This window comes from Quercus robur, chromosome 3, assembly GCF_932294415.1.
Source record: "Quercus robur chromosome 3, dhQueRobu3.1, whole genome shotgun sequence".
Classification (NCBI taxonomy): domain Eukaryota; kingdom Viridiplantae; phylum Streptophyta; class Magnoliopsida; order Fagales; family Fagaceae; genus Quercus; species Quercus robur.
The window spans coordinates 22,814,388-22,823,421 of record NC_065536.1 but is presented as its reverse complement, the minus strand read 5'-3'; positions in this window follow the sequence as shown (position 1 = coordinate 22,823,421).

Sequence of the window (9,034 nt, the reverse complement as noted above, 5' to 3'; positions counted from 1 at the left end):
ACTTGGTCTTGAAACAATGTTTCTTGAAATATTTAAAACATTCTAAATCTACCAAAATACAAGTAAAGTGCGTTTTGTCAAAAGATAAGCCAATTACATAATATCATAACATATTTTCTTAACATATGAAACACATATGTCCTAACAATTGCAATAATACCTTATTACAACGATATTTGTAGTTATTGCAACGACTTTTTTCGTTGTATTAAGTCTTTTTTCTTGTAGTATACATATAAGCATGCGTATTACTGAATGATTGGCGTTGCAATACTGTTTCAAAGTTTCTTTGTTAGCTTCCATCATGAAGCAAAATAAACTAAGTCACAAGCTCCCATATTTTTACACTGAACTCGTGATTTGAAATTACAAGTTTTATGTGTAAAATAGCACGTGTGCATTAATTGTTACCTTTTCTTAAATGTATTTCAATTATTCATCGTGTTATGTTGTTTTGTACGAAATAATTTGGTGAATCTCCAACGATTTTTGTTTTTTCTTTGGGTTGGTTTGATAATAAGTTTGCCATATAATTTTGGAACAATTTTTTATATATATATATATATATAGAGAGAGAGAGAGAGAGAGAGAGAGAGAATCAAATTACACTTAGAATAACTTTAACCAATTTTACACTATTTAGTGTTTTTATAATTGGACTTAAATATTGACAAATTTACCATTGGATTATAGTATATTCATAAATTCTTCATACTTAAATATTTTCAAAGTGATCATACACCAATAGTCAATGTCATCAATTAATTATTTAAATTAATTTTTTCATAGATTTAAATAATGCATAAACGATGAGTTTGTAGATCAAATGATAAATAATATCCGATTGGCATGAAAATTGGCTTGCATGTTAAGAACATATAAATCATGCAATCCAACAGTAAGATTTTCAAAATATAGATTTAATAACAAGTTAATAAGTGGTGTAACATTGTAATCTGTACCAACCACATACAGTTGCAAAGAAAACAACATGAAAAGTAGTATATACATAGAATCTCAATAGCTTGTTAATCACTAGGTTTTACACAATTCCCTAATCTATCGCAGAATTAGGAACATTTGGAATATTTTTATCAAAATGAAAGACTATTACAATGGTAAATCAAGAACAACAAAGCAATTAGATTTGAATCATGAATAATGATATATGACCTCTAATTGTGAGTATCAAGGAAAGAGATGAAGTAAATTGGCCGATTCGGACTTAAGAACCAAATCTAGAAGCTACAAGAGAAAGATCCCAATAAATGAAGAGAGTGTGATAGGCTGAAGAGAAAACCTCAAATGGGAAGGAGAAGAAGATTAATAAAGTTGTTCACAGGTGATTTCACCGGACATTGTGGGCAGTCGTGGCTAGATTTTGACTAGTGATGACGATTTGGAATTGCTTGGTTACATAAGTAATGTGAGATGAGATCTGTCTAGATAGGTGGTGACAATGGTGAGTGTCGATGCCTTGCGGCAGTTGACCACCCATCGCGGCGACACTAGTGCGCTAAAGTACGACTTTTCAGAGCTCGGGTGCTTGTGAAACAAGGGTGAAAAACCTCTAGTGTGTGACTTGAATTGAGTCAATTTTAACCTATAATTACCAAAGGTCGTGAAGTTACCACCAATCATTGGGTTTTTTCTAAGGTGTGATTGGTCAACTGACTCTATTTGATTTTATTACAAATCTTAGCCTAAGAAAAAGGGCATTTTTCCTAATCTAACATGGTGGGTAAAAAATCTTGATTCTTGAGTTCGGAAGCCTGGTTATGTGTGACGAAGGTGTTAGACACCCCACAACGCCTAATCGGAGACAGTTCTTTGTTTTGGTAAAAACTTTATTTTCGAACATTGGCAATTAAAAACAAGCTATTGGCATTAGTTTTTGAGACTTTAAATGAATTGGGATTTGAGGTTTGGTTTTGGAGGGGGTGTGGTCTTAATCAATGCTTTGCTAGCACTTCTGGAATTGTTGCCAAATTTACACGATGAAAATTCGACAGCATTTCACCTTATTTTCATGGTGGAAATATGGTAGCATTTCATCTCTGGTGTATTATAGCACACAAAACACTATTCTCACCAAGCTTTCGTTGTAAGAATACGGCAACAAAGGTGCCCTATTTTCACAGCGAAAATCTGGCATAGTTTCACATTTGGTGTGCTATAGCACATTGACAGGGTTTTGCGCTTATGTATACGGCGTGCGTCAGCATATGCATACTAGGGCGAGCCGAAGCTCACCAAAGCATCAAACACGTTGATGCGTGTCGCATACACAAGGAAACCAATGTCACTTATCTAACATGGATCGAGACAATCACACCACGATGATCATGCACACAATATGGCATGAATACGCACTGACATCAAACACCTTGAGTGCATAGCCACACTACAAGGTTAAGAGCACCCATGATCATAAGAGGGCTGCTCTCCTTACCATGAGAGTCCATTATACATAGTGCACGACCACCCATAAGAAGTAGACATATATATATACACACACATTATGTACAATGCAAGCATACAGAGTAGGAACGTAAACCAGACATTGCCAATGTTCCAAGGGTATGGCCTAGCAAGGTATGGAAAATGTAAATCAGATATTTCCATAACCAAGGAACGCGGCACAAGCAAGGTACGGGAAAGATAAAGCGTACATGCCTACATCCAAAGGGTATGGCCTAACAAGGTACAGGAAATATAAAGCAGATATTACCATACCCTAGGAATGCAACCTAAACGAGATACAAGGGAAATGGGACCCTAAACTAGATACATGGTTCTAAAGAAAGGGCTAAGAGAGAGAAAGAGATAACCACATGGAGAGGCTAAGCCTCTTCATCTACTAAACATTGCACTTTTTGGTCTTGCATCTTCTTGCTTGCATTCTTTGCCCTCGAGAGTCAACATCGGGTTAAACTTGGTCAAAGTTCGTCAAAGTTGACAAAAATCTTTGATAACCTCGTGTATGATGTAAAAACATGGAAAGTGTTGTTTTGGGGTGGTTTTGATCAAACCTTTGGTCAACCCTGGGCTGACTAGGGGCATTTTGGTCATTTTGACCTAAAATGAGACTTTAAGTGCTTCGATGCCCGATTGGGTTGTACCATGTTAGTGTAGATGTTCCCATAGTCCCCTGGTGAAAAGTTGACATTTTTGAAATTTTTGAGATCCGACACGCAAATCGAAGGCGGACAAAATACAGTATCTACAGTGAGATTTTGTTTGGATTAGTAGTTTTGACGGTTTATTTTGATGACTGAGTGATGATGTGTTTATTTAAATTTGTTTGCAATTTGTTATTGGTCCACTTGGTCATATTGCATATGTTCTCGTAATATTTTAATAAAAAATTACCACATCATTTAAGAAGATTCTATGTCATTGTTGTATTAGCTATATAGGCAATAGTACTAACGATAGTTAACAAAAGGATTAGCAATGCTTATTTTTAAAATTTGAAGGACCAATAATGCTCAATTGAAACTTTAGTGATTAATTACAATCACTAGATAAATTTCAGGGACCCATAGTGTAGTTTCACCTTTAAAAAAATCAAGGTATATGTAGATTATTTTAAAAGTTTCATATATATGATCATATTGTTAATACTTCTATGTTATTTTATTTTTCCATTTTACTTTTAAGTATTCATATTATTTGTTTGAATATCTTTTATTTAGACTAATTTTAACTTCATACATTAATGACTATTTATTTATTTTTTAATTGTGTAAAATATATATTCATAGTAAGTTTAAATTATGAAGTAGCCTAAGAATAACAATGATTAGACTAACATATAATAATCAACATGAAGTGGGTTCTAGTCTGCTCAACTGGTAAAGTTTTTGATGATTGAATAAGAGATCTAGAGTTCAATTCTCACATACACCAAAAGCTGATTGACACCTTGGTTTGATGATAAAGAGCTATAATCAAGAGTGGACGCCATAAGTTATAAATCTCTCAAGAAAATAATCAGTGTGAAAACTGTGCACCGCGAAAATCCTTTGTTTCAGACCCACATAAACCTCTGCACCGGCCCAATCCTATGTCACTAAAAATATTCATACAAACCCACAATCCTAGGTTATATATCCATTATGCTTGCTACACGCGTAAACTCCCCATGACCCACAAAGACAAAAAATTCCAAATGAATAAATATGACAATGAAATGATACCATGGTATCCAAACAACAATTAAAATAAGTTGAAACGTACATATAAAACCCCTTCACTCAATATTAAAATAAAGTTGTTCAAGCCAACTTATTTTTCATTACAAAATGGTGTGATAATGATTTTCATTAAGTAAACATTGCATACAAAAAAATTTTAGGTTTTATATTTGTATAAGTTTGTTCACAAACATTTGAACATAAACTTGTCTAGATATAGATTATAGAATCATTAGGTATGATTAGACAACGCTCAAGGTGTTGCAAGACAGTGTGCAAGAATAAGAACACTACTGATTTGAGAACAAAAATTTCACCAGTTTTGACTGAAATGCGTATTTGCGGAATCAGAAATTCGGCCCATCAGCCCATTAGATGTTTAAGGTTTTAGACCTATTCATTAAGTATATAAAGAAAACTCTTAGGCATGTTTTCAAAGACTTTGGAGCTGCTCATTTGAGATTTAATAGGTTTTTGGCCTTCTTCTTTCAAAGCCACTACTGGAAAATCAGTCTACATACAAACTGAACCAGTAGATTTGAAGTTGTTGCAAACCAGTCACCAAAGATGTTGGATCTAAACCTTCAAGTGTGATATTGGAGTAGTAGACTAGAGGTCTACATTGAAGAAAACCTTCAAAGGTGGTCTTGGAGTTGTGGATTGGAGGTTCATGTTTGGAACACATTTATATAAGAGATGTTTGTGGGATTTAGAGCTTAGTTCAGTAACTATATTTAAATTTACAACAAATAGGGTTTTTCTAAATGTAAATCTCTATCTGATAGTGGATTTTTTTTTTTTTTAGTTTGAAATTGGAACAAGTTGTTTCATAAGGTTTCTTGGGTCACCACATCCTGTATCATATTTATTTTCCACTGTGCTTGATGTGTATGCTCGATTACTTAACCTAAAGCTTTCATAATATATCTAATAACAACTTGGCCTTAAAACTAGTTAAATACTATTTATCTCAAGGGTCTAAAAATATTGTTTAACAATAACATTTGAACACTTTGTGTTTCTTTATTTTTTCCCAAAACTATTTTTCCAAAAAATTATTTTGTTTCCTAATTTTTAAAGGGAAGAAAGTTGCTTTTACAACCCATGCTTTTCATAGGGGGAGTTATCTCTACATTCTATAGAGTTTTTTTTTTTTTTTTTTTTTTTTTTTTTTTTTTTTTTTTTTCCTGCCCTTTGTCAATCATGACAAAAAGAGGGAGAAAATTGGATTTAAGTTTTTAACTATTTGTTAGTTTTTAATGGGGTTTGTTTCTTGAGGGGAGAAGGAAATTTCTTTTGAGGGGTAGAGATGTTTAGTTTCTTTGCATACATGCTTAGTTTTTATTGCTTCAGTTTTAAAACATTTGGTTTGTTTAATTTGGTTTTGAACCTATTTTTTTAAGCTTTGATATTTTGGTTGTGTTATGATTATGACAATTGGTATCAAGCTAAGGAAGATTTTACATGCTTTTAATTTATTACTCTCTGTAGTATTTTTTAGCATTGTTTGTGTTTCCACACGCATATGTGTTTATGCTTTGTTTAGTGTTTCAGCAAAAACAAGAATAAAGTTTATCAAGTTAGTCGGCCTAGTTCTCTGTTTGGCCTCTTAGGTTCGGTTGAGTTTGATGAGTTTGTAATAGTGAGTTATTGATTTGATGTTTGTAAACTTAGGTCATTCTTTTTAGTTGGGTTTTGTCATGGATTGCCGAAGGGGGAGATTGTAGAGTCCATATTTTTAGGTTGGCAAATCGTAATCAAATGTAATTCATTTATAGAGTTTTTGGTTAGTCTTGAATGTGCTAAAGGAGTGTTATATAGTCCAAGACAAAGACCCAAGTTCGGATCAAGAAAGAATCAAGTTAAGCACAAGAAAAATGAAGTTATTGTAATTTCAACACCTGGCTCGATTCCTTCAATCTATCTTGCTCGTTTCAAGCAATAACTTGAAACATGAAAAAGCCAATAACTTGCTCGTTTCAAGCCCGATTCATGATCCATTTATTGTGCTATTTAGAGGACATCGTAAGCTATCCCTAGAAAGGCTTTTTAGAGAGAGAAATTACCATTTGTGTAGCTAGGATTTTTATAACCAAGTCTCTCTCAATCTCACTATACTAGAGACTTTCAAAGTAGATTTGAGCCTCCATCTATTCAACCCATGAGATTTCAAGAGCACATAGAGAAAGATCTATTATTGCTGCTATAGTGCAGATTTGTATGAAGCCATAGATAAATCCAGTCTACAACAGTTGCTAGTCAAAATCTTCAAGTGGATTTCTTGGATTCACAAACAGGGAAGTTTATGTGAAATCAGTTAGCCATAGTTGTTGATCTAAAATCATTGAGTAGAGATCTCAAAGTCACAAACAAGAGAATTTTTGTGCAACAATCCAGAATAGAAGAGTTTGTGGATTCGAAACTACGTGTGGTCATGCTAGTAAGTACTACATAAGGTAGCAGTAGATTTAGGGTTAAGTCTATTGTATAAACTTTGATTCTATCAGTGAAATGTTGCCTTGAGGATTTTTTAGGTTAAGCCTTCCTTAAGTTTTTTTACAATGAAACCACTATTTCGATAGTTTTCCTAGGTCATCATTCTTGGTGTTCATATGAGTTTATTTGATTTAGATCTAATGCATAATTAATTTAATTAATTATTTGGCTAAGATTTGATAAAATTTGAGGCAACTAGGGTCTAAAACCCTAACAATTTCTTAGAAAATGATGTCATAATTTATGCTCCTATGTTTTTTCCATCCGTAGTGGATGGCATACAAACTATTGGTTAAGAATGACTAAAGACTTAGGAAAGAAAGAACAAAGAAGAAACAATAGAAAAATGCTATTGCTAGTAAGGACTTCTTCTCAAAGACTTCTTTGTTTTGCTTCTCTAGCGGCTTGTTGCTGGTGACAAGTGGCATAGGCGAAAGATGGTGGTGGTGCTGATGTGTTGACTGTTGTATCTTTTTTAATTTTTGTAAGGTTGAATTTAATCAACCATCTTGTTGGCCTTATTCCGTGCCAATTTGCTTATAATTCAGCACTTAGAAACCCTATATTTAGGTGGGAATCATGTAAGGGTAGTGTGTGAGAGAGTGCGAAGAAATACTCAAGACTGTGCACTGAAGCAAGGACTCATGACTGGATCTCAGGGGTGGCTCGCGACTAGCAAGCCGCCAGAGAATGCACACGAGTGAAGCATGCAGAGAAGCTGAACTGTTATGCCAACTGTAGCACTACAGGACAAAAAGTCCAGACTGGCTATTCAGTTAACTCGCGGCTTGGACTCGCAACTTAGTCAAGTTGCAAGACCAAGTCACCAGCCTACTCTGTTTTGAAAAAATGACTCTTCGCATTCCTTTCTCACTCCAGTATAGATACCCCTTATACCCACAAAATATTGAGAGCTTGCGGAGAGAATTTTGAGAGAGAAACCCTAAAAAAAACAAGATTGACTCTTTCACAATCTTCATCCTTTAATTCTCCAAATTCCTCTACTCTCACACTCTCCATTGTGAAATCCTTGAGAGGTTCATTAGCCAAATCCTTTTCTCACCATACCCATATTTGTGAGATGGCTTTTTGGTGCTTTGGGAAGCAATTCGGAAGGGAGCAATTCATATTGTTGATGCTATGGGCTATAGCGTAATCCGATAAGCTAGAGAAGACAAAGGCTTGGTGTAACCTCGTTGGAGTAGAAGCTTGGAGAGCTTAGGTACACTGGGTAGATTAGGCTTGGAGGGTCTTCCGCTATTCATGTATCCCAACTTGATTGTCTAGTGGATTATTTACCGCTTGGAGGGCGGCAGAGAGGTTTTACGTCGAGGACTCTGGTTTCCTCTTCGATAACACATCGCTGTGTTGTCTTTGTGTTTGCATCTCTCTTCCCTTAATCTTTGCCATTTAATTTCTGTTGTGGTTGTGATTTATTTGGATTAGATTGTTTTATCAATTCTGTGTTTAGCTTATGTTCATATTCCACACATACATTGTTTGATAATAAGCTTGAATTGGTAATTTGTAATTTGGGGGTCTAAACGTTCATAGGTGTTTTAGACACTATTTGAACATTCAATTTTTATTTAATATAGGTAACTGAAATAGCATAAGCAGAAAATTAGCAATTGATCAAATAAATGGACGTGTCAAGTTTTTATTTGTGGAGTATAGAGTGGGATAGAGAGAGTAAGACAGAAGATTTGATATCCCATGATTCATGTATACATATTAAATTAAGTTGTTCATTCCGGTTATCCGGTAAATTAGGGTCAGATTTTGAACTTAATGCACATGGAGAATCCCTTAAGAATTCACTAAAAATGCTTTGCTGGTACTGGAACACAGCTCTATCATGGTTTTTTATACAATCAAATGCGAATAGTACATTCAAAGGTTTATTTTATAGTTTCTCAAAAAAATAAAAAAAAAGGTTTATCTTATAAGACAATTACTTGGACATGCACGTCTTACAAAAGAAACTTGCTCGCATTTAAAAAACAAACCGACTTGCTCGAGCCAAATTTCCAGAGGCCATATATATACGCATTTAGTAATGTGGAGCTATATAGATCAACCTTTCAAACTGCTGCTAAATCGATAGGCAGGCAAAAGACAACCTTGCAAATGTTTTTGATTTTAATATGAGTTTATTTAATTGTTGTAACTCTTGTCAAAGTTCAAATTACTTTGAACAAGTGCTTCTATGAACAGTTCTTATATAAATATAGGTATCTACCCTGTTAGAAGTATCAAGTTAATTAACTAAATTTACTATATTTCAATAACTTAAAATTTTAGGAGAATCGATAATTTAACATACCTTACTTCAAATA